Source organism: Bombus impatiens, unplaced genomic scaffold (assembly GCF_000188095.3).
Source record: "Bombus impatiens unplaced genomic scaffold, BIMP_2.2 scf_0164, whole genome shotgun sequence".
NCBI lineage: Eukaryota > Metazoa > Arthropoda > Insecta > Hymenoptera > Apidae > Bombus > Bombus impatiens.
Window position 1 is genome coordinate 17,082 of NT_176583.1, and position 238 is coordinate 17,319.

Consider the following 238-nt stretch of genomic DNA (forward strand, 5'->3'; position numbering starts at 1 on the left):
GGGCCGTACAGGATGATAATGAAGAGACTGCGTCCAAGGGCCGCACCACTGACGGCAGATATGGATCCGGCATTGCTGGAAGAAGCCATTCGCACACTCTTCCCGCCACAGTAGGACAACCTGGGGCAGGTGCGCACTACCCGGACTTGGGCAGTAGAGTGGAAAGAGGAACTAGGGGTTGCGAAGGACCAAATGCTGGATGCGACGAATAACATGGCCTCCCGCAACGTGGGCCCGG

At 58.8% G+C, this 238-nt stretch overlaps 1 pseudogene; it reads left to right on the forward strand.

Moving 5' to 3' along the window:
• LOC112212416 overlaps window positions 1-238 on the forward strand; it is a 4,368-nt pseudogene that overhangs the window by 3,654 nt on the left and 476 nt on the right.